At 39.2% G+C, this 26,113-nt stretch overlaps 1 protein-coding gene across 2 annotated transcripts in view; it reads right to left on the bottom strand.

Moving 5' to 3' along the window:
* The window catches only part of LOC103467650 (metabotropic glutamate receptor 4-like), a 184,380-nt gene extending 161,443 nt beyond the window's left edge, over positions 1-22,937 (bottom strand). The window contains exon 1 of one of the 2 annotated variants that reach the window (XM_008414225.3): positions 21,049-22,937. The gene's annotated coding sequence lies outside the window, so the exon portion shown is untranslated. The remainder of the gene's footprint in view (positions 1-21,048) is intronic. The other variant, XM_008414224.3, reaches the window with a different exon arrangement.
* Between the last annotated feature and the right edge of the window lie 3,176 nt (positions 22,938-26,113).

Raw genomic sequence — 26,113 nt, 5'->3', positions numbered from 1 at the left:
AAGTCGTCCACCTGTCTGCTTGACCCCCTTCCCACAGTCCTGGTTAAAGCCTGTGCCCCATCCATACTCCCTCTTATCTCTGCCATTATTCACTCCTCTCTCTCCACTGGAACAGTTCCTGCTTCATTTAAAATTGCTGCCATAACCCCTATCTTAAAAAAACCTGGTGCTGATCACTATAATCTGAATAATTTCCGTCCTATCTCCAACTTGCCTTTCATCTCCAAAATTCTTGAGAAGGTAGTAGCATCCCAACTTCACACTTATTTATCCAACAATAACCTGTATGAACTGTTTCAGTCTGGTTTTCGTCCCCTCCATAGTACAGAAACAGCTCTCATTAAAATCACCAATGACCTCCTTATGGCAGCTGACTCCGGCTTGCTGTCCATTCTCATCCTACTTGATTTGAGTGCAGCGTTTGACACTATCTGCCATACCACCCTACTCAACAGACTTTCCTCTATTGGCATCACTCAGACTCCTCTAAACTGGTTTAAATCATATCTCTCTGGCCGCACTCAGTTCATTCGGATCAAAACCTTCTCTTCCCAGCCTTCCTCTGTCACATCAGGAGTTCCACAGGGATCTGTCTTAGGGCCCCTTCTCTTCATTATTTATCTCCTTCCCCTTGGCAATATTTTCCGCAAGTATGGCATTGATTTCCACTGTTATGCGGATGACACCCAGCTCTATGTTTCCAGTAAGCCCGCCTCCAACCTCCCACCATCTTCGCTTACTGACTGCTTGACTGAAATAAAATCCTGGTTCTCCTCAAATCTGCTTCAGCTTAACAGTGATAAAACAGAGGTTCTTCTCATTGGTACCAAATCTACTCTGGCCAAAATCAAAAGCTTCAGTCTTGTAATTGATAACTGTCCCGTTTCTCCCTCCCCTCAGGTAAAGAGTCTGGGTGTCATCCTTGACAGCACCCTGTCTTTCCAGTCTCATATTAATAACATAACCCGCTCGGCTTATTTTCACCTACGCAACATCAACCGCCTCCGCCCCTCCCTTACTCCCCATTCCACTGCCATCCTTGTTCACTGTCTTGTGACATCACGCCTGGACTACTGCAACTCCCTTCTGTTTGGTCTCACCCAGAAATCTCTTCATAAGCTCCAACTGGTCCAGAATTCAGCTGCCCGTATCATTACCAAAACCCCATCCATGCACCACATCACTCCTGTCCTGCAAAGACTCCATTGGCTGCCCACCAAGTTCCGCATAGATTACAAAATTCTTCTGTACACTTTCAAGGCCCTTTACAATCTCTCCCCACCATATCTTTCAAATCTTATTCATATTGCCATTCCCTCTCGCTCCCTCAGATCATCCTCCTCAATCCATTTCACTGTCCCCTCTGCCCGTCTCACCACCATGGGGAGCAGAGCTTTCAGTCGCTCTGCTCCCCAACTATGGAACTCATTACCACCATACCTTAGAAACATAAAGTCATTATCAAATTTTAAAACCGAACTCAAAACACACCTTTTTAGATCTGCCTTTTCCACATGACACAATTGGTTTGCCTGATTTTACATAGTTTTTATATAGATACATTGTTTTGTTTTATTTATTTTTATCTACTTTTACTTGTTACATTTTATTTGTTTCTGTCACAGTTTTTTTATTATTGTACGGTGTCCTTGAGTGCCAGAAAGGCGCCTTTGAAATAAAATGTATTATTATTATTATTATTATTTCTCCAAAGTGTTAGATTGATGGCATAGGTGCAAATTTAAATCAACACATTGGGCAAGGCGAGTATAAAACAGAAGCAGCTAATGGGGCCAAGTCTGGAAGAACTAGTAGTTTTAAAATCTACAACTCTTGTAAAAATAGAAGTAATGTTTGAAAGAACAGTATAAGAGGTATTTTTTAATGTTTGACATAGGCAATGAAGTGGATATAGTAAACAAGTAGGAGGTGCAAACTAAGGAAAAGGGATGAGAGATCTAGATTTTTGAAACTGGTCGAGTCAGACCCATAAGAAAAGCAGACAGCATTCCAAGGTAGATCAACAAAGAATTATCTCAATAGGGTCGAATACCAATGTAGATGCCAAATGTTTTAGGCTTTTATTTAAATGATCACTTTCAATCCCCTTCAAAATATCTTACTTCTTTGTGCTTGTCTATCACATAAAATCCCAGGAAGATGGATTAAAGTTTGTTCTTAGAAAAAAAAGTGAAAGCATGGACTGTTACAAGAACAAACTTTTCATCAGAACAAATTACTTTTTTTTTTCATCGTGGATCTATTGAGCTCAAGCTGATTGCACTAAAATTGTGTTTGTTTTTTTTATTTCAATATATCCATAACTTTGAGAGTTGATTCTGATTTTAACAGTGTTAAGCTATGCGGCTCTGACTTCACACCAATGCGACTTCCAAATGTAGAAGCTGGAGACAGACGTGGCGTTTCCAAACTGCTCTTTGCGTCTCAGCAAAATGTCTTCGTGGAGCTTATAGAGAAAGAGATAGAAAAGCAAAAATCTTTTTGCCTTTTAACAAGCACAGCAAAAAGTTCTGTTTGTGGCACCTCTGAAAAACTCGATTCAATCCCTTAAACTGGCAGATTGGTGCAGCCCTTAAAGCTTCAAAGCGAGAATATATTCTGATGCTCCCTCAAGGCTCTGATCCGATGCCAAAAGTCGGGAGCTGCTGCAAATTCTGCAAGACTTGAGGCTTCAAGCTGAAGACGCTAGATGTCCCAGATACAAGTAATACAAGGCGCACGAGCAGTTCAAGCAGGGGATCACTACACTAATTTAGCAGGGCTGGAAAAACTGTGAAAGCAACAAAGAATCTCACCAAAGAGGAACCTGAATACCCTGGATGGCCATGATCACTTTATTAATGTCATAACACTCAGTTTTAATTTCCAAACCAAACTAATTGAAAAAAAAAAAAAAGGAAGCAGCACTGCTTTCATCTTTTTTTTTTTTTTTTCATGCAACATGAGGCATTTACTTAAACGCCAACAGGACTCAAACGCTTGCAGTTTAGGGTTTAAATGTCTTGTCATTTTCAATCACGATCAAGCACGCTGGTCTGGGTTCATGTTTCCTGCCAGCCTTTCAACATGACAAGTTTCACTGTGCCATGTTGTGTCTCTCAGAAACCACAGTCTGGCCCCCAGTAGGGATATTCTGAAGCCCAGATACGTCTGCAGACTGCTTATTGTAAAAAGCAGTGAGCACAGCATAAAGATTCTCCATATCACCTCTTAGACCGGTGGTGCAGTGTGCGGCAGCCCCTATAGTTCTGTTCAAATATTGTTCAAACAGCCATGGCAACCCTTCCTTTTGTAGGAAAGGCTGCCATAGCCATCAACACAATACAGTACAAACCCTTTGTAATAAATGTTCTTTCTTTGCTTCTTTTTAGAGAAACATTGAGTTACTCTAAGAAAAAGTAGCAGCAGCAGACACATGGAAATTAAAGATTGCACAATTGGAAGTACACATGTTTTAAGAAGGTAAAATATTCAAAGAAATTTGGTTTAAAAGAACTTACAGTTCTACAAATGTGAAATCTGTTGCACTGCATTCATACTCTCATTTGCTAATGATTGACCTGCAGTGTAAATTACCACATATATATATATATATATATATATATATATATATATATATATATGTTTTTTAAATGATGAAAATATATTTCCTGCAATCATGGGTACATGTTAGATGGATCTTATAAAACATGTCCTCATGTTCATTCCCACACCTTTCATCCCCTTATTCCCTCTTTTACTTAAAACATTTAGATTTTTTGGAAATATCTATGAAATCTTATGTTTTACAGCAGCATATTTTTAGATTCTAAGCTTCTGGCAGTGACAAATTTAAAACTGTCAAAATATATATTTGCTTTTCTTTTTAAAGAACAACTTTGCTCTCTGCAGTCTCAGCACTTGTTGAGAGGAGAGTAATGACACCACTAGAGCACGTGTGCCTTTAAATCACAATCAATGTCTGCGACGCCAAGTTATTAAAAATTGCCATGTTGTCATAGTTTTGTTCTCTCACTCTTGCAGTTTGGCAAATAAAGACAGATATCTTGCAATTAGACTTGCAAGACATTTCACTTTATTATCCTTTTTTCTTATATTTGGTCTTTTTTTCACAACACTGAAATCTTGTTATGAAGTAGGTTTTCTGTAAGTTAATGGTAACAAGAAGATTATTTGGTTTTCTTCTATTTATTAAACAAATCCCTTCATGGTGGCAATCCTGCAAGGCTGAAGTGCCAACATCTGTCGTACACATTACACATCCACAATATTGGTGATCAAAATGTTTCACAGTATCGAGATAAAACATATTAAACAAGGTATATAAATCCAAAAGTGCCGCCACATTTTTAAGTATTACAAGCTTGTGTTAAAAGGTCTTGAGCTTTGATTTAAAAAGTTCATTTATAGATCGAACACCCAGTGAAAGCTGATTCCAGAGTCAAGAGTACTGCCAAAGGAGAGCCTTGGTCAGCCCAGAGTCGAGACTTTGTCTCCGGAAGAGTCACTAAATCTCAACTCTCTGACCTCAGAGACCCGGTGCGACAAGAGTTCAATATCTAAAAAACGATAGAAAAAGTCCACTCTGAATAAGTAGTCACCTACATTAAAATTATATGACTGCAATAAAAAACATATAACTGAAGAAGAGATTAAATATATATAATTTCAAAAGATTACGTATTCATTGACATGTAAAGAAAGGTGAAGCCATGATTTTATGGTTTTCAAGGAAGACGTTTTTTTCATCAAATCAAAAGTTTTGATGAAGGGTTTTAGCAAAAGTCTTGGTAGAGTTAATTTTCTGCAAAAAGTCCACATTCTGAAGCTTGGTGTGCCTAAAATTGCATCCTCAAGTAAAGCCACAAGATGAATACACAGATGAGTTTGTCTAAAGTATTGTTGATGAGTATATAAAAATAACAGGCAGAATAACCTCACAATTAGAATTTTAAATTTATTAATTTGCATTAAAAAAATCTTCCTTTTTTTTTTGTAAGTCTTCAGCTGTAATTTATTGTCTTACAAAGCCGGCTGAGTTTCCACGTGGTCCTCTAGAGGCTCACTGCGCTGCTGTCATCTCTAAAAGAACCCTATGTGTCATTGCCCTTGTACATGGGAGAAAAACAATAATGATTCACATCTGGGACAGACCACACATACTTACAAACAATGACAGAAAAGTAGAAAAACAGAGCAGAGGAGTGCCATCATACCCTCTCCTCAGGAACTCGGAGAGGAAGTGTCAGTCTGTCAAACCCTGGATATAATCTTCTACAACGTGACGCCTGGGGGCGATCATTGTGCCCTGTCACCGGTAGTCCTCGTCGTTGATTAAGGCTTTTCATCCTCCGTTGGGCTTAGCTTTGGGACGCCTGCTCTTTGTCTTGTGACATGCGTAATTTCCTCCTCGCAGTGCCCCATCTTGATAGTGAGCTAATAGAAACTCTCTGTAGATCTGCTCCTAATGAAGACGGATCCTCAGATGGGATAGCGCTCTCATTTATATTACCAGCCTATCAACTTCTCTTAAAGGGATTAGACATCCTCTGCACAACAAGTCTGGGTAGGACAGAAAAGGGTGTCAAAAGTTTCAAAACAGAGTTTTAGCAATGTTACATTGTAACTAGGTCATCTGTCTATAGTCAATAAAAATATGAGAAGACCATCAGCACAGGCTGAACTGACTGTAAGCTAGTCTTGAATACCGACTGAGCTGATGGTGGGAGATCGGATTATTTTTCATCCAACTTTAAATACAATCTATCATTAATGTGTGCTTGCTTTTTCATTCACGCTTTATGTTTGTGCAACAAGTGATTACTTATTCTGAACTGTGGAGACGTTAGCGGGCCGTGAGCGTGCAGCAGCTCTGGTCGTCACTCCAACGGTCGTCATATTTTTTGCGTATGCCCTCAGGTGACCAGTTTCTCCAAAATCTCTCTGTGTATTTGCTTATTGTGGGTGGGCCTACCTCTTCCACCATAATTAATATAAATTGTGAAGTATTTGTTCCGTCCTTGAGCTGGTATGCTTTACGTTAAAAGAGAAATCCCTCCCTGCATCCTTTCTTATATAATTTAGGTTTTCTTGTCAGTTGCTGGCTTCACTGAATGCACGTGACATAAGTATGTCAAATAAGGAGGTTAATTGCAAAAGAAGCTCATCAGGCCTACCAGCATTACTGTGTCTTAAAATCAACAACTAGAGAGGTTTGTTGTATTGAAGTGTGAAGCTGTCTGATATTTTTTTCATCTACTAACAGGGAGGTAAATCTAATCTAAATCTCCTATGATTTTGGCATCTTGTCTCTGGAGATTGTATATTTTTGTGCATCTGACCTCCTTCAGCTTCCATTAGTCTCCAATAATCCTGTGTGTCCCACACAGTAGGCTCCAGGGAACAAGTGGTAGCGAGTTTGATTAATGAGATTTGTTAACTAATATTATCATTAATAATTCACCACAGCCTCTATACCAAGCTAGTATGTGTGTGTGTGTGAATAGAGTGCAGCATTTTTTTAGAAACTGGAGCATATTGTACTAGGTGATGTGCAGACTTTGGTGAAAATCTCTGTTTAAAAGAAATTGACCCCTGAAAATATTCGCTGCACAATGTCGGAAAGTGACATTTAAATCCAAACAATTTCACTCCTGAGCACTGGAGTGAACAATTTCACTCCTGGTAGGCCTGATGAGCAACTTTCCTCTGCTGTATTAAACACTTGATCATCCATTCAGTTCAGGATGTTCCATCCATGCAATAAAAACGTAAGGCAAGGCAAGTTCAGTTGTGCAGCAAATTTCAACAAGCAAGTAATCAAATGTCATCATAAAATCATCAAAGTATTGAAAAGAAGACTAGAATGGGGTTTTGGCCTTGCAACTTGGAACTCATCATTTGAGCATCTTTGCAAAGACTTGAGTGACCTGGATGGTTGGTACAACAACAGATCTTTAATGTATAATGGTGTTCAGTCATTCTGTGATTTTTAAACCAACAGAAGTATTTTAAAGTCTATTCTCTGAGGGAGCCACTGTAAGGACTTTAGGTGATGTGCTTTAGTTTTAGTAAGGACATGAGCAGCAGCATCATTCTGGATCAGCTGGAGCTGTCTGACTATCGTTTACATACATCAATATTTAACTCTTAATAAAGTGTTCAGCCACCGTTGGCTTTAACTCTCCTGATTGCTGTCTGAGTGGTAACAGTACACTGAGCCAATAGTTAACAGAAGAAGCTTTAGCCCTCTTAAATAAATTGCCCAATGATCCATCACTATGGAGTCGGATATTGTGAGTGTTTAACTTCATTTAGACATTGATCGAAACACTCATTAGTTTAGCTTTGCGTACGCCAGTCTTATTGTCTAGGAATATCAAAAAATCATGGTATGAACACTTTTTTTCAGCTTTACAGCTATATAAACTCCAGAAGAAACTACCATGTATTATATTATTATATACCAGAATATAGGACTCTGTGAGTTCATCCGTTGCATGTAAATGTAAAACTTCCAGGTATCAGGCTATAGTATTACTAAAACATTTATCTAGTTTTTTTCCAACATTTATTTATGATATTTTTAATTTTTAAATTGTTTTTAGTATGGGCTGCACAGTTGGTAGAGTTGTTGCCTTGCAGCAAGAAGGTTCTGGGTTCGATTCCCAGTCCTGGTCTTTCTGCATGGAGTTTGCATGTTCTCCCTGTGCATGCGTGGGTTTTCTCCGGGTACTCCGGTTTCCACCCACAGTCCAAAAACATGACTGTCAGGTTAATTGGCTTCTCCAAATTGCCCCTAGGTGTGAGTGTGTGTGTGCCTGGTTGTTTGTCCTGTGTGTCTCTGTGTTGCCCTGCGACAGACTAGCGACCTGTCCAGGGTGACCCCACCTCTCGCCCGGAACGTTAGCTGGAGATGGGCACCAGCAACCCTCCCGACCCCACTGAGGGACAAGGGTGTAAAGAAAATGGATGTTTTTAGTATGATAATTTTGTCCAGTTCATAAAACCTATTAAAATTTAAAAGTAATAACATGATTTAATTCCTATTATGATTCCTTGAACTTAACACAAATCTGCACTGCAGAAGGTAAACAGGTGTCTATGCCACTACCATGATAACCTTTTAATGTTTAGGATTTTCAAACAAAAACGCAACATAGATCCTTGGCCAAAGTTTTTTTTTAGTTTGCAGTGCCTTTTTGAAAAAGTTTTGTGTTGTTCTGCTTCTTCCTGTCACATTTCTGTAAGGCACCTGTAAACTCGGATGAGCTCCACAAAGTCACCTTTCCCTTTTAAACATCTGTAAAAATGGATTTATTCAACTTTTGGTGGTCGAAATCTTTCACTTTCTTTGTACTTACTGAGCTCCTCATCCAGCTCAGAAACCTTTACATCTCATTGAACTCCACTGGATCCCCAAGGAACTGCTAGACTAAGATGTTTCAAGGTAAATCTCTACCTCCACCTGCCACGACAACTAAAAGCAGTATTAAAAATCCTCTGTGCTGTTTTTCTGCAAAAAAAAAAAAAAAGTATTTGTCATTACATTTCTGATCACTTCACTATGGGTATAAGATTTTAATCAAATAGTAAATAAAGTATCCAATATAGTAGTACAGCTGAAGTTTAAGTTTAAAAAAAAACTTTTCCAAGTTGTGTCTGAAAATAGAAACTTTCTGGGGTTTTTTTTTTATATATATGTCACACTGGATACGTTTAGTGGCTGGAAAACCTGTAATTTATTTTGTACCTTAAGGGCAAAAGCAGATGCCAAAATTTCCAGCAAGCATCTAAGCAATGCCATCTCATGCTGTCCAGAGTTCGACCGGTGAAGATCATCCCAAAATTAAACCCTGGGGTCGTTTATGAGCAATCTAACCCAGGCTGCATGTTTGCTTAAACCCTGGAAGCACACTGGCTTCAAAGTGCAATACATTTGCATTAACATTTCATACTGATTATCATTACTGCTTCCGTTTGTACAGACTGAAAGGCCACAGCCCAAGATGGAGAAATTGCGCAAAAAGTAATCTCGAGCTGAATAGAAAAAAATAAATAAATACATATTACCAAAAATTATTATATGACTTCCTGATGGAACTCCGGCAATGGCTTCCCTTCTCCTCGTAATTGAAAGAGCGCGGGGCAATGGCAGAAGTCACTGGCACATAATGCAACCGAGGAATGAATGTATAAAGTGTAATAGATCGTGAAAAGAGCAGTCAGATGACAGAGATGGAGCATTTCATTAGCAGGTCTGAATCGAGTCTAAATGGGTGGTTGCTGGCGCAGTGATGAAAGGCTGGCAGTAAAGAGTTCCCTCACAGTACACCTGGAAGATGGCCTTTTGTTCACACAGAGTCATTAATTACAAGTTTTCGGAGTCTGCGCCGCATAGGATAAGGTTTCAGTTAGTGCCCTAATATTTGTGGCTTACGCGCACCTTCACTTCACTTTCTGAGGGACAAATGCAAATGAGCAAATATCCATATGCAGAAGGGAGAGGGAGGCAGGAACCATTTCACGATGTCCTACTAAATGCAAAAGAGTTTCGTAGAAATACGTACATATAGGTCTTCAGAGTGTTATTTGAAAAACCATGCATGCAGAACGCACACAATACAAACTGAAACGCTTTCAATTTAAAATAAGAACACTCTGTACCAATTATCTTTATATAAATTTTGTAAAAATGTGTTTTCCTCTTTAAACAGGCAAATATCTTTATATGTCAGCTGAAGCAGCAAAGCTTAATCTTGCGGAATGCCCTAATATATCAAATGCACTCTGTGCCATGTATTAATATTTCTCTACATGAGTATGACATCCACAGCAACAGCTCCGGGCTTTGTAACAGTACCGCTGAGTGCGCCTGTGTGTTTGCATCTGTGTGCGTTTTGCTGTGTGCATGCCTCAGCGTCATCCTGCCAAGTTATGAAGCAGCTGGGGTCTGGAACAGTGTTTGTATTGACTGAGGAGAGTCTACAGTGACCCTATTACAGCCAGGTTGTAAACAAAGAAAGAACATGGTCTGTAAGCGAGGTAACAACAAATACGGTCCACAGCAGCAGATTGCATATTCTGACCGCTTTGTCTCTTCTTCCCACAGCAAATCTGTAGGCAATAGAAGTCTGGCTTTAGGACAATGTGTTTTTTATGACTATGGACGACGCACTGTAAATTAAGCAAGATTGTTTTTCTTCACTGTAAAAGAAAATAAAAACAAAACCAGCATTTGTAGATAACCAACATTATCTAAAAAGGGAAATATTTTAATAATGAACCACAGTAATAATTACTTGCATGTGCCAGTTAACCAAGGCCAGGATGAAATTCTCAGAGTTTAATTAAAGTTCACAGTTTTAACCCAAAGTATTTAAAATGAATAAGCGAATTTTACTTATATCAGAAAATCAACAAGTCATGGTTCTGCTGCTAAAATAACATATTGATTATTACATCTTTATTAATATTGTTCGTTACGTTCATTTGTTGTTTTGGTTTTGATACAGCTAATTTTAGTTAGCTTTTTTTTTTTTTTTTTGGAAATGTCTATGCCTGATTAGTTAGGCCATCTGCTCAGGCAGAACCTGCAATAAGCCTTTTCAGAGACATGCCATGTGTGACCTGCCAGCTGTAGTTTTAAAACAGTTTTAACTTAGTAGGAGTGATTGTCAAACAAGATCTGTCACGATCTTGGGTCGACCACAGGGTGACCCATCATGGAGAAGTTTGTTTTCATAATAAACATGTATGAGATTAACTAAAGGAGTTTTCGAACTGTACAAGACTATATCCTACATGTTGATGGGAAGCACAGATACATAACTCCATCTTTCCCCCCGTTTATTGTACACAGGCAGGCACATATATTTGCTATATTGTTTTTCAGAAAATAGTATTCAAATCCATCTAGAAAAATGCTACTGAAATGTTTTTATCTCCATTTGTTCTCATCATCTTTAAATCATAATCTGTTTCACAGTTACAATAAAAGACAAAAAGAACAAAGGAATAAAAAATACCCTCCTGGTAGCATTTCTTTTAGCACATGCATAAATGAGCTGAAGGTACCTCCGGGACAGATTGTGGAGTAACAACGACCGCTGGGGTTTTAGTTTCCCCACCCCGACTATTTCTATGGGGACAGGGCCAAGTCGCTCCATGCCGCCAGAGAATCAGATTACTGTGATATTTGCCTAGTATCGGTGTAAATTCCATAGCAATAGCAGATATGTGTACTTTATGTGAAGTCCTTGAATTGGAACGGTCATGCAGCGAAGCTTTACTTCAAGTCCATAATGTCTCGGCAGCCTGGCTTCGCTGGCGACCACATCCTGTGTTTCAGAGGCGGATTAAAACGACGCTGGAACTTTCATAAAGCCGAGTATCTATGCAAAGCAGATCCTATATTCTAAAGGAGGTATTAGGAAGTTAGTGTGCCTATTATTTAAAAGCAAAGGGGCTTTGGTTGAAAAAAAAAAGATTACACATATAGCTGAAACCAGAAGCATACATATGCGGAATAAATGGACATGTTTTTTTTCCCCCCCTTTCTATCTGTTGTGTGAATCAGACCCAACCTCTCCTGTTTCAGAGAAATAATATGTTAGTGATTATTTATTAATGGATTACTATCTCTCCAAATAATAATGTCATTGCCTTGGAAACTTCTGCTAGAACTGGCATGTTTGAATTAATCAGAAGCACATTTTGGATTGTATCTTAAGGTCATACCTACAACACATTGCTTTGGACAGTCTAAAAAAAGCCAAGATATCAGGAAGAGAATTGCTGTCCATCTTCTATTCCATCTGTTCAAACTACTATGCATGTATAGACATAATTGGAGGTTCCTGTTGGAACTTTGGACACTCCATAGTTCCAACTGCTAACTATGGAGGTTGCAGCGTCACGTTTCACTGCAGGAGGAACTGACACACTTCATGAAATACATGACATCCACATGGATCGTCCAAATGGACAAGAGCAGTAGTTACAAATTGGCTAACTGCAACAAAGTCAATGTTTTGGTGCGGCCATTATAAATCCATGACCTCAGGCCTACAGAGAATTTGTGGGCAGATCTAAAGATGCACAAACAAAGCAGTCTACAAACCGAACTCAGAAACACCAGTTGTGTCAGGAGGAATGGCTCAGAACTCCAGCAGACTAATGTGAGAAGCTGATAAAAGGAACCCCAAGAATTTGACCCAAAATATATAGTTCATAGGCAGCGCTACCAAATACTGATGAAATGTTAACTTCTGACTTAGAAGACATCACTGACGTTTTCTTTTTCTCATTATTTTGGCATTCAGCAAATAGCAACAATTTTTGGTGATTCTAACTAACCTAAAACAAGAAAAGTTTGGTCTGATTAAACACCGGACAGATACGTGTTGCTTTATTCAGTGTGCGAGTTTCAATTGTATATATTCTGCTCTCCATATTGTTTGTGGGACGTTTTATGCAGTAAGATTTCTATTAAATAAGCTCTTTTTTGATCTATTGTGATTTAAGTTCCCTTTTTGTCTTTCATTGGCTCATATTTCTGACAGCTGCATGAAGGTGCCGTCGCTCTGACAAACACATTCGACAAACTGGTTGTTCTGTATACAATAAACTTCTTCTCAGTATTTTGGATCATCTCAGTGATGAGTAATGCTGACAGTCACGCCCATTTTGGCTGAATCAGACGTTTGTCTCTTTAATCCTGGATGTTGGCCTCTGCAAAGAGTAAATTTGTTTTGTTTGTGTTAAGTCTAATGAAATTAAGAGCTGCTCCTACCCTTTCTAGAGTTAATCTGGCAATTTTACCATGTCTTGTCCTTCCTGCCACATTAGTAAGCAGAAAGAGTTTGTGGAAATCAACCACTGCAACAATTGTGTTTGGTCATAACGGCATGTGTAGACACCATTTACGCAATTCTGTGAGACACGAGGGAAATCGAGTATTTTATTTTGACAGTGATCCTTTGGGGAGCTCTGCAGGTCGTTTATTCTTATATGTATATACGCAAACGTACTCGGTTGTCTGCCTCCCGTTTGGTTAGCCGTCTGCTTGTGAATAATTTGCCACTTACAGGTGTCAGACAAGAAAGCTAGAGGGGCTGGACATGCCATCCCTCATTGTTGGCTGCGCATTAGTAATCAGGACCTGATGTAAATAGAGACGTCTCATTACGAGTGAGTGAAAAGTGTGGTATTGAGGAAGGGCAGGGGCAATGACAAGGATTCTCAGAGTAATGGGCTCTAAAAGATCAGCACACCATTAAGTGGACCTGTGAAGCACATAGTAGCCCTTCAGGCCCATTATGGAGCAAAACACTGGCAAGCTAGACAAGTACAGCCTCTAATGGCAGGCTCCCTTTACAATTTAATGTTGTTAAACGCAGCTCTGTGGATGTTGCTGAGACGCCTAATATGACTGCTGGATTGAACTATTGACAGCCACTGTGGAAGATGCTGAATAAATCACTGGGCTGTTTTTGTAGCGCCGATGTTCTACTTGAGCTAATTTGCACAAGAGAATCAACAGCAGTCTGTTTTGCATTGGAATAAGGTCGCTGCATTTTCTTATAACTTCCTGTCTCACTTTATTTAATTGGTGAGCTGAGGATTCAGTTCTAATTAATCATGTGCAGAGTTAGCTGTCAATTATTCCTACAAGTTTGAATAAAGTAAAGGAGACTTGTATGAGATTACTAGCCAAAGATGCTAAAAAGGCAACTAAAAATGCAAAAAAAAAAAATTAAAAATGGAGTCCTCTTCCTTATCCTGATGAACATTTAATATTTTTTGGTAGCTTTTCCTCTGGAGCTCATCTGAAAATGTAATCAATGCCAGGAAAAGTGCACAGTGAGATGGGTGGCTGTTGACTGCGGGATTTAGGAACTTAAATGAGCCTTCCCACTGCTGCTGGCGAGAGATTTTTGCCAGACGCGGCAGTGCAGAACAAGAACTAATCTGGAGTGGTCTGTTGCAGCTAAAAAGAACTGGCCCTGAAGTCATGCGTTACAGTGGGAAGTCTGGATTATTCCCCCTCTCATTCCTGCAATTTTCTGCAACGGGCCCGCACTACAGAGAGCATTTGCGCTTAATTTTAATCACCTCTGCTGTTCCGTGCAGCCATAACTGTAAATGATAAAGTCAAAAATTACAGTCACACGCGGTAATATCCACTTGATTACAAAAATACTGTCTTTTTGTGGCAGTTGTGGAAGGTTTATGGGCTTACATGCCTTTAAATCTAAAGATAGGTTCATCCATTTTAATGAGCAGCAGGCAGGTCTTAACATTGACAAAGAAAGTGGGAAAATGCCTCAACTCATGCATTTGGAATATCAATGAAAAATGCAGAAGAGAGGCTTCCTTCATGAAACACAAGACTTGTGTTCCTTTTTTAGAACACAAACTGCAGGAATGGGAAAAAGTGAGTTCCTCACATACAAAGGTCATTGCTCCCAGTGTTTTAGAAACTTCCTTGTTTTCCCGTTTGCCACATTTCAACATATGAAACAAAGCTTAAAAACATAAACATTTGTACAGTTATGCAGTACAGATTTGTTTTTCTGTTTTTGTTTTATTTAACCCCACTTCAAATAAAAAAAGTACTATTTGACAAAGAAAATCAGACAAAGCTGCAGTTTTCACAGTACGAGATCCTTCATTGAGAGGAAAAAACTTACTTGAAAGAGCTGGCCGTTTTTGCAGATTTGTATGTCCGCTATATTTAATTTTTTTTTTTTACTTTAATTGCCTGTTCAAGTTGGCATTATTACATGTCAAAGCAATTAACATCTATAAAAAAATGTTTTTGTTTCTGGAGCCATTCACTGTCCTGCAGGATAACTCTGGTGCAGGTCACAAACTGATGGCTGGACATTCACCTGAGGGATTTTCTGCTATCGTGTAAAAGTCATTGTTCAATAAATTTTAGCAGATCTTCAAACCACGCTGTTACCACCATACTACGACCATCACTTTTTCTTTAATGCTGTGTAAATTTTTCTCCAAAAATTTACACAGCATTCTAATTCTGTCCCGTCAGTATTTTCTGGCAAACGTGTTTTTGGACAGCAGTGTTTGTTTAACATAGCCCTCATATTTAAGTGCTTTCTTTAGTCTAATAGTAATGATAATTATTAGGTTTAAATGTGGGGACTAAAAAATTAAATTGAAAAACATAAGTGTGGTTAATCACAGTTGATTCATGGTGTAACAAAGGGGGCCAAAACTACTTCATGTAGGGCAAAAAAAAGACGCCACACATGGAAGAGCCACATGATTTTAGCTTTTATAATGACTGATCACCCCTGAAGTCCAGGTGTGAAAATAACTGAAAGACATTCTAAATCAAATAACCATCAAATATGTTCGAACCAGGGGAGTTTTAACAAGCTGGAATTGAAAAATAGCAGGGTAGCTTCATCACATCCCAGCACAATGGGTTACTAAATTAACAGTTTACTCATGCTGACTGCTGAATCCAGGCTGAAAAGAACTATTGAATTTATCTATGCTGCTGACGCCAAACCAAGACTGCAACTGTTCTTCCACGAGAGTGATGCCATGGCTTTTATCTGAAACAAAGTCGGACATAAATTTCGATATTAAAAATGCCCGGATCGAATAGAGAACCAGACATTATATGTTTGCATATGGAAAACGAGGTTTGCATTTATCAAACTCTTTATTTAAGCTCCTTAAGCCACGACCAAGCACTTATTTTTGTAATTATTAACAGTCAAGATGCCTAATTACTTTATTATTAGCATACACGATCAGTAATATCCGTTCAGGCATAATCACTGCGTTCTGAAGCAAATGCTTTTTACCACAGTTTGGTTTGCATTGGCCGACATCCAAGACACATACAGATGGCCTTTGTTGCTGCCATTTTGAAATAGCTGTTTGAAAAATCTGTTGAAAAACACAGGCTTTCCCAATTCAGTTATACGTCCAACAGCAGTCGGCTAATGTGTTGCATCACATGCGTCACTCTCAAGGTCTGTGGACCACATGGGGCCCGCTGTGACTATTTACGTGGATCTCTAAACTCTAGAGACGCATAAATAGAGCCTTCAAGACAACAGCTGTGTAAAAGTGTAGCTTTCTAAATACTTAGTAACCAACCCGCGCCTTTTCTACAGCCAGAGCAATGATTAAAACAAATATTATGTCAATCATTCAGATTAAAGCAATTTTTTTTTCTAATCATCAATGTGGAAAGAAGTTCTCATCGAATGCAGAGACAGCCACTTATCCAAATTTTAACAGTTTGCTAATTGGTAGTTCTTGCAAAACGTTCTGCCACAACCGACCCTTTGAGGAAATTCATGCTGCTGATTTGGCCCAAAATGAAAATGAGTTTCACACTCGGTGTTAAATAAACACTGAACTGATATAAAAGAGTAAGAAACAATAAGGTGAAATCAGAACTTTATGCAAATGTGACTGTTACGGCCAGTGGCCTTGTGTATGTTTTCTTTTCCTTTTTTTTGTACCATCAGCAGCTTCTAATCAAGTTGACTCCACTTGGAAGTGGATGCAGCCCTGCCTTCCAGTGCCACTCCCTGAGGCCTACAGCGATTGGCTCATCAATTACCAGCTACACCAATCCCTGAAGAGGCCTCCCCTTTAAAAACCAAGGACTTCCTGGGAGAAGGCGCGGCTGATTCTTTGCTTAGACAGCTTGCCACTTTGGGTGTTTGTTTGTTTAGTTGACTGCTGTCAACTGACTATGTAAACTTTGATAGCCCTGATAGATTTTGTTAGTTTTGCAAGCTCTTGCTAGCTCTTGTCCCTGTGAGGGATCTCTGAATCTCTGTTAGACATTTGTAGTTTGTTTTTGTTTAATCTGTATGGAAAGTCCATTTTTGTTTGGTTAAGATATTGTTTTGTGGATTTTCTTATTTAGTACATTTTTTGTTGTAAGTCCCTAACTTTTGATGTTAATTTTTACCTTTTTATTTTTTGTCAAAACCGTAATAAACTCCTAAATTGTAAAACCTTACCACCTAGGTTTCTTTAATGTTGCTTCCCTTTCCCCTGGCCGAGCCGGGTCGTAACAGTGACGCTTTAATTTCCAGGTGGAAAACATGCTGATAACCAAATAAACTGTTGATTTTTTTTTTAATGTCAAATAAAAGTAGCAGAAAAATTGTATTTATGTTGATGTGGAAATTGTTTTGACAACAGAAGTCAGTAAGATTTGAGTATTCGTACCACACAAACTATTTGATATTTCTACAAACCACACAATTCTTTTACAATTTAGATTTTTAAAATAAAATAAAAAAAATTTAAAAATGGTATACAAATTATCATTTTCCTGACAATTCAAAATGGTGTTCTACTTTGTGTTGGTTTATGACGTAAAATCACATAAAAATGCTTCAAGGTTAGTAGTTGAATGTGATTATATACGACTTCTAGGCCATTCTTCTGCAAGGCGTTTGTTAGTATGCAGGTGCTCAGATACTAACATGTCACCCTTTAGACCTGAAAGTTTTTCACTGGGTAAAATATATATATATATATATATATATAAAAATTTAAAAAGATAGTTTGGACAGGACATCAGTAACGGCCTTTTTTTAGTGAACACCGGCTCATCTTTATTCTTTCATTTTTCACAAAAAATACAAATCTTTGTCCAAGACAACATCATCTATTGAATGCATTTCCCCGACAGCCAACGATAAACTGACATTTAAACTGTGCAGCGTTATTTGCATCTCTGGGTTCTAGAAACATAAAATGAGAATATTTTATCTTGGCAAGCTTGCAGGGTTATTTAAAAATCTATTTTTTATACGGATGCGCTACGCTCTTGGCCCACTGGAATAAATTCTCCCCGTTAAAACTGAAAACTTAAGCTTGCACTTAAAATGTGAATCGAATCCAATTTTGCCGAGGAGAGCATGCGTAAGCAAAACAGTTGATCAAAAGCAGATTGATTTGACAACTTGTCATGTGTGTCTTCTTTATGAAAAAAGCCCCGCTGGGTAGGATGAATTATTTGTTTCTTTCATTGTGCAATAAATCTTGCAAATTAACCAGAGTGCCAATGGATGTCATCTCCGATTAGTGTCAATTGGCCCTCTAATGAAGACGCTCAACCTGTAGGCGTGTTGAAGCTCTGACTCTTTGATGAGGTTACAAACAGCATGGATGTTTCACTCAGGAGAATTTAGACTTGATTAAAAATAAAACATGAGAATGATGGGCTTCTGTGTGCAAGTGCTTACGTAAGTCATTCAAAAGCTAGAAATTAATCAAGTATTAAACAACAACAAAAAAAGAGCTGCTTAAAAGTATCCCAGAGAGAATTATTTGGCAATTTTAGAAAATGATGTGTTGAATTGGTGAGGATTGGCTCTGCTGTGGCTTTTTGGACATCATCGCGCCGCGGTCAGCACAGCAAAGCCACACAGGCATCCCACTGACGAACAGATGGGCAGCAGGAGAGGAATGCAGAGGAGGTGATCCAGAATGTGCACACACCATGATGGTGAGTCAGTGATAAAGAACAGCAGATGAATGGATTTCTAAAACTCCTCCAACAAACTGAGAAAGCGGCTGTCTGCCTCTCCCTCGTCGTCTGTCGCTCTCATTTCCACTGCTGGATGCCTGTGAATTTCAACGCTGACGTATGTGCTGGCTTTCTGCGCGGCGTGAAAGGGAAGGGGAAGAGATGCCGACGAGGAGAATAATTTATCGTGCCCCGTTCCAATAATGTCACACTAACTCACAGCGGCATGGAAAATAAATCATAAAAGATGGAGGAAGTGACGGTAAATATATCCTGGATGATTTTTTCTGGGTCTACAGGGGGCATTACCAGGTCTGGAACAGAATACAGACCTGGTAAAAGTCTGTCTTCAAAAGCAAGTTGCATTTTGAACTCTGCTGGATCTTCGGCCAGCTTCGGTTCAGAACTGTCTGTGAATCACTGATTGTTCTTTTGCAAATTGGATCTCAGACGCAGCAGATCCGCACAGACCAACTTTATCCATGACCTCAGCCCACACTCTGACAACTGAAACACTACATAAACTTTTGATTCCGAGCCGTTTCTTTGTGTTTGGTGCACAGCTTTAGAAAGGGAGTGCAGCGAAAGACAGGCCAACAAAAGGTCATGTCTGCAAATAAGCAAATCATGCCTGTTGGGAAATTATAAAAGGTTTTTGATGGCTGCAAGTTCTCCTTTCCAAATACGGGGTCAGAAGTCCGTGTAGACAGGGCACTTACAAAATCTGGATGCAATCTTTAAAGAGAGCTCATCTGCCAAGTTATTCAGTACTAGATGGAAGTCATGAACTCATAATGACTTGCAAAACTACTTATGCCATTTGCAGTTCAACACATTGTGTTGTACCACAACCATCAACAAGACTTAACGCAATAGACCAATAAAAAAAAGCATGTATGAAAACAAAAGGGATTTATATTCATTTTTACTTAACCCCATCAATACCCTGCCCCCTCCCACCCCACTTTATTCATGATGTACATCTTCAGAGGTCACCCATTTAGAAACTGGAGTTCACCTGTGCGTTATACACCATCAGTAAAAATGCATCTGTTTTAAGAAGGCTTCATGGGTTGTTTATAGAATACTAATGAACAAACAGCATGAAGACCTGGAAACACACCATGTCAGGCATAAAGTTGTGCAGGTAATTAAAACAGGGTCAGGTTATAATCAATATCCTAAGGAAGAATCTGCTGAAAGGACAATAAACTCCACAAATCAAGGCATTATGGAAAAGTGCTGTAAGAAAGTAACTGGAAGCCAAGTTTGATGTTTGTCACAGGAGTGTAGGTGGGTGGTGTGGTCAAACAAGTCCAAATCTGAAAATCTTTGGTCTACATACAAAGTACTATGTGAATACACCAGCACCACAATGAAACCTGATTTTGGAAGCATGATGCTGTAGGGATGTTTTCAAAGAGCAGAGGGAGAGAAGATGGATAGAGTCCATTGGAAGATATATGAGAAAGCAATCGTGAAAAAAAATAGATCTGTTCAAAGCTACAAAAGACTAACAACCCTATAAAAAGCCAGAGCTAAAATGGAATGCTTAGACCAAATCATCATCAGGTATTAAGATGGTCCAGTCAAAGTCCAGACGGAAAGCCAATTGGGTCTCTGTGGTAGTGGTTTTAATCATTGACTTAGATTAGATTGCCTTGTCCCATTTCATTTAGGTGCACCTGTATGCAGAATTAAAGGTGTTTGGTTATAGATTCCTATGCAAATCCAGAGTTAACAAGAACATGTTCTCACGTCATCTGGACATGCCTGCAGAGAGGGATGTTTTTCTTCAAGGCATCGTGTTTCACAGTCTAAGAGCTGCAAAAATGTGAACAGCAATTAATGCATTCTCAGAAAGATATTGAGCTGAGGCATCATCAGGCATCTTGCCATAATTGCAAGCAAAAGCAATGCAAAAATTGGAAAACGCACAAACACGTACTTGACGGCAACAGAAAGAACCTGAATTAGATCCACAGACTCCTTAGAATCACTCATCTGAGGAGCAGGAGAAAGCCAAAAGAAGCGGGAATTAAAAAAAAAAAAAAAAAGTGGAGGGGAGAGGAGGGGGATCTCAGAGGGGGCTAAAGCTTAAGAAGGGGTTCATTGTACAGTCAACACCCCCATCGGCCCCCCCAAGAAACGTCATTCCTCATAAGCCTTTCAGCAAAGGTGATTCATCTGTTGAGTGTGATCAGAGGCAACACACACACTTGAATATTTATTCACGCTGAAAGGCCCCTTTTTTTTTTTTTTTTTTTTTTTAAAGTCCCAACATTTATTCTTGGATTAGTCACAAGAAGCCCATACAAGACGCATGTCATCACTCGCAGGTTTCACTCACGTTTCCTGCTTATTTCTAAAAGCTAACCAGGGCAGCACCAGACTAGAAGCCACCACACAATTGTGTAGCTCAGTAATGTTTGACTGCAATACCACTGCCGAACCCTCCTGATGAAGAAAGACGAGAAGTCTCTTACCTTTCAGCCCTCTTGGCTGAAGTGAGCTGAAAGTAGAGAAGAAAGAAGTTCTGCGATCTGTGCTCCTTTCCCGCTTGGTTCCCCCTCTTCCTCCTGCGTCTGTGCCAGCCAGTTCCAGTCAGCAGCTCTGGACTCCCCCGCTGTTTGAATGTTGCATCGTGAACCCCCACAGATTACGATAGGGAAAACAACAGAAAGAGAGGTGGGAAGTGGAAAGAGAAATGCGATTTTTTTCTCTCTCTCTCTCTCTCTTTCCCTCTCCCTCTCTACACACACACAATCTGATGCCTGCAAGTATCTCTCCGGATTAGATGTTTGAGAAGACCTTCTGATTCTCCGTCAACTCTGCCGCTCAGACGCTGTCCACCAGCGAGTGGTGCTGAATGAGACTCCGGGGCTTGACTGCGGTGGTTTCCTACTTTTCTTCCTCTCCAGCTTCTTCTGTTTGACTGCACAGATCTTCCCTCCCTCCGCGCAACAGTGGCTCTACTTCCTTACGAACTACAGACTTTGCAGGACGCTGACACTAATGCAAATGTACAGTAAAAAAAATTAATAAAATTTAAAAATACCAAAATGTAAAACTGACTGAATGAGTTAGGTTAAAATCAGTTGGGTTTTAAAGCCGGATCAATAAGTGCTAGTGTAGTGAATATTTGAGTGGGCTTAAACAAAAAGAGATGGGGCGAGGGAGGAGGGGTTGCCTGGTTGTAAAACTGGTTTTACGCAAATGAAAAGTCATTCCAAGCTTGGTCATAAAGCCAAGGGGATAAAGACGCACACAGGTCTTACAGAAAGCAATACCTCCCGTGAGATCTTGCACGGATCAGAGAGTGCACTTGGTGGGGTTTAGGTGTAAAATAGATCACGCGATCTCGTGAATCTGCCCCGCACCGTCTTAGCTGGATTTCAGCTGCTGTTGCAAACGTGCGGTGCGCATTTGGATTTTACACACAGAGGCGCTGCTGCTCAAAGAAAACAAATCAGAAACGCATCTTCGCCTTCCGAGCTTCTCGGTAGTTGTATCTCAACTCGCACTTTCGTCATTTCAGTTCTATTACCCGAGATTTGGAGACTCAATGGGGTCGATAGATCCTACAGAGATTGGGCTCCTCCTCAAGTTCGACGAGTTGAGGCTTCAGTGCACACTACAACACACAAGTACTAAAATTTACTCTTAAGGCGCCGACTAGCGCATCTTGAGCTCCAGTGCCACCTCTCCGCGATGCTTTACGTCTGAATAATTGAGTTTTTTTTTTCTTCTTCTTCTTCTTCTTTTTTTCCAGTTCTGAACCCGCATCAAGGTGCTGCACAGACGCCTCGCTCCCTTTTATGTAGTGCTCCGCGATTAGTGATTATCCAGGATCCTCCCGCGAGTCATTCCCACTTGTTTCACTCGCATCGCTTTTCTTTATATGTTTATCATTACTGCGCTGATTGCGCTTATTGATTCAGCAGTCTAATCAGTTGCACCGGTGGCTCTCCCAGTAATGAACCGAGCAGAACCAGCTGGTTTCATTTCAAGCTGCACTTTAAAATGAGCTCTCCGATGTGGCCCCCAGGACATCCTCGACAACAAGCGAAGCACCACAAAGTTCCCCCCAAAGCTGAAATGTGTGTCACAGGAGAATATTGTGGGTTTTTGCCAATGGATGTTTTTGCTTTAAAAACGAGCAGTGTTGTGCTTTCTGTTTAACTTTTATTTATTTATGTTTGAATTTAGCTTGTGAACGTGACTCCACATCCTCTTGGGGAATTTTGGGAGGATATTTAAATAATTGCATTTTCTGTTCAAGATTTATTTTTGTAGTGCAGATTCACGAATCTAGAAGCATGCTGTACACGCCAAATAGATGCAATTTCTATCCAGATATGTATAAAGTAATATTACATTTCTAGTTCTAAAACAAAGAAGTCAAACTGGATTATTTTTGCAATCTTAGCAGATTTTTGAAAAGACTCAGAGAACAGCAACAAAAAAATAAATGTAGTTTCAATATTTCTGGAAGACAAAAGGACTGTTGATGCCATGCTGAAGTGTATCTGAGGGATCCTTTAGGGCCCTTGTGTGTTAGTGTGTCTGCGTCCCACTACCCCAGAACCATTAGAGCCTTATACAGAGACTGGTGCATCTGACAAACCAGTAAGACTTGTACTCTTCATCTAGAAAATGTTGCCAGATTAAAGAGTTTCCTGTCAAAACGGGACAAATGACATATGTGGATTAATTTGAGGGTGTATTACTGCAACTATCACCCTTTAAAAAAATAAACACACAATAAAGCATACAGTTAAACACACACACTCACAAAATACAGATGTTAAACATTATGATATTGGTCTATAAAACACAAAATGATCTTTATCCAAAATACATTTCAGAGTTGCTTGTCAAGTATGAGCCATATGGGCCCCTCAGGTGCTTAGACACTTGTTTACTCAATGATCTCAGAACTACACAGTTGAGGCAGCATTCAGCTCAGGAGCCAACTCTCTGAAAGCATCAGCTGTTTAAAGACATTTCTGGCACTCAGATTGACGAACATTTGCTACAAAACAAACGTATGATCCTCTAGCCCTTTTGTGAAAGTATTCCATGGAGAGAAATGAAACATTTTGGAATGTTGGCTTCCTGTTATATTTGGCTAAAACACAGCTATGAAAAAGAAACATCAAAGCAACATTCAAACACGACGTTGGTATTATGGTGACGCTTTTTTTTTCTTCTTCTTCTCCAGGACCTGGATCGATTGCAGTAATTGATGGAACCAGAAATTCTGTTCTGTACAAAAATCCAATACAGATGCTGTGCGACACATAAAAACCCTCCAATGAGTGTCCAGAACGTTTCTGCAAAGAAGAGCTGGTCAATATTTCTTACCAGTCGTATAAAGTTTTGACAAAACAAACACTGGCAGTTGTTGGAAACGTATCACGTCTAGAGGCCCATTATTTTTTAACCAGGGCTGTCTAGACATGAAGTCATGACTTGAAGACTAAATCTTCTGCTTAGTCTGGTTATCGTTATTTGATATGAGATATTGTCATATTTAGATTGGTGTAATGTCTAAATTACACCAATCTAGACATTGATTGGTGTTGTTAGTGAGTGGAGTTGTTTTGTTTTTCTTCAAAGTAATATCCTTTGACTTTAACTCAGGCATACAAACTGACCCTAAAACTAAGACAGATTGACAAATGAATTTCTTTGCGATGTGATTGGTTGACTGTGTCTTTGTTAGAGGTCTGGGCAAACTGAATGTGAAATAATTTTTAGCAAAACAGTTTCGTTATGTGCAACTCTATATCTTTCTGTTTGTTTTGTCTCCACTTATAAGCAAAATCATAAAAATATAAGCAGACCATAAAAGAGGAACAAAAGAGCGGAGAGTGTTGGTGCTATAAGATTTTACTGTTGCAATGTTTCAGTGTTGCACAGTGTCATCAGATGTTCAATGATCCACTGGTATAATTTCAAAGATGCAAACATAAACTCACTGCTTACAGAATGTCAAAGGAAAACTTCAATTAGCTTTTGTAGGCTGTTATGTTTGTTCTGGTTATGTATATGTATTTTTTTCTCACATTGTTACCAAAACAAGTATAAACTTAAGGTACATTTCTCTGGAAGCAGTTTGTCTTTGAGAAATCACAAATGGGAGAGTGAGACACATGACCTGCAGGACAGACTAGTGATTACAAGAGGTTTTATATATTCCGAAATGTAAACCTGGCATAACGCTCCAAAGTCTTAATTATTGAACTGATGAGGGCCACGTCAGGATTAATAAATAATCTCTGTTGTAATAAAAGTCTTCTCTATTTTCACCTTGGCCAGTCTCATGAGCTCAGGGGTCCATGAATTATTCTGCTCATTCCTAACCGTGATCCATCTCAATTGGGTGGGCAGCAGGATTGGATTAGCTCTCCCACTGTCCGTGGTGACAGAGTGGAAGCAAGAGAGTTAAGTCTCTGCAAAGAAAAGAAGCGCCGCAGCTTAAAATGAAATAACATTTTAAACAAAATAAAGAAATCAAACAAACTGGGTGTGCTCGGTATAATTACTGGGAGGGTTAATGTTGCTCGCAGTGGGTGGTAACCCTGCTGCTCTGTGTAAAAACGTCAGCATTCTTCCTCTGCGAATGTGTCTAAAGGGCTTCTCATGAAAACACGATGAGCTACAATTCAGCAGAGCATAATTATGCTTGCTTCAAAGAACGTATGAGGTTTTGGAAAATATGAAGTCACTTAGACTTTTTTTAATGATCTTCAAATATTTGCATGTTTAAAAGGATAGCGAATGCTAATGGTTGAAACCAGATGTTTATATGCACCTTACACAGAGGCACATGAGCTTAAATCAGGTGAACAATGTTCTGTTTTAGGTCAGTCAGGGTTTAGCAAAAATTAGTTGTACTTGCTACATTCCAGAACAATGGGAGAAATGTCTGATATTTTTTCAACTTCACTCAAATTCAGAAGATTACAAACAATTACTTGGTATTTTGTCAAATTGCCTTTTGAATGGCATGACTTACGGCAAATGTCTGTGGTATTTTTCCTTTAGCTTCTTGTAATAGTTTGCTGTAAGTTTGAGTTGTTCTTTAAGACAGAACTGATTTAATTGGGTCAGACACAGGCAGCCTCGCAGCTTTGTCTGCAAAACTGCCATGGGACTATGATTAAGGTAGATTGTAAGCATGGACTTTCTTGACATTAAGCCAATTTGTAGCTTCTTTGCCTGTACGTTTAGGATAGCTTTACATTTGGACGGTTCTACTTTTCTCCTAAATGTAACAATGGTCATTTTGGCAAAACACTTTTACAAAACAAGATACTTCATGAAATATACATAATTGAAACTTCTGCTGATCTTCATAATAATACTCTAATTCAACAACTGTATCTTCAACCAGAGGTTGTTTTTTTTTAAGTCCAGCGTAAATCATCTCCATGTACAGAATGTAAGCTGAAATATTAACATTGCATGGATTTCAGTGACTCACCTCACGAGTAAAACAGATTATATAGATTATTGCACACAGACTGATGTTTTAAAGCTTTT

Source organism: Poecilia reticulata, chromosome 7, assembly GCF_904066995.2.
Source record: "Poecilia reticulata chromosome 7, P_reticulata-male-v2, whole genome shotgun sequence".
NCBI lineage: Eukaryota > Metazoa > Chordata > Actinopteri > Cyprinodontiformes > Poeciliidae > Poecilia > Poecilia reticulata.
Note: the sequence above shows the minus strand (reverse complement) of the source record. Positions and strands in the feature narration are given on the sequence as shown.